The sequence below is a fragment of the Etheostoma spectabile genome, chromosome 14 (assembly GCF_008692095.1).
Source record: "Etheostoma spectabile isolate EspeVRDwgs_2016 chromosome 14, UIUC_Espe_1.0, whole genome shotgun sequence".
NCBI lineage: Eukaryota > Metazoa > Chordata > Actinopteri > Perciformes > Percidae > Etheostoma > Etheostoma spectabile.
The window spans coordinates 14,228,412-14,228,699 of NC_045746.1; the positions used below are offsets into that span (position 1 = coordinate 14,228,412).

Below are 288 nucleotides of genomic sequence, written 5' to 3' on the forward strand. Positions count from 1 at the left end.
TTAAACCACGCATGGAAATGTACATAAATCGCGATGCATTGATAATCGGTTAAGAATCAAATTGTTAGCCTCCGATACGGAATCGAATCGTGAGGTGCCCAGAGATTCCCAGATCAAATTTTGAAGTTATGGTTTCATAATGAAAGTTTATATTTCTAGCGACACCTAACTATTTCTAATGCAATCCAATACAACATTACAGACATAAATCTATAAAATAAATAGATTCCATTCTATAGTGATCTTTGTCCACTGTTACGACCCAAAGTTGGCTAGGGTGGGGGACGC

At 37.2% G+C, this 288-nt stretch overlaps 1 protein-coding gene across 1 annotated transcript in view; it reads right to left on the reverse strand.

The window, feature by feature from the left end:
• Positions 1–288, reverse strand: part of ndufv1 (NADH:ubiquinone oxidoreductase core subunit V1) — an 8,345-nt gene that overhangs the window by 743 nt on the left and 7,314 nt on the right. The window lies entirely within an intron of this gene.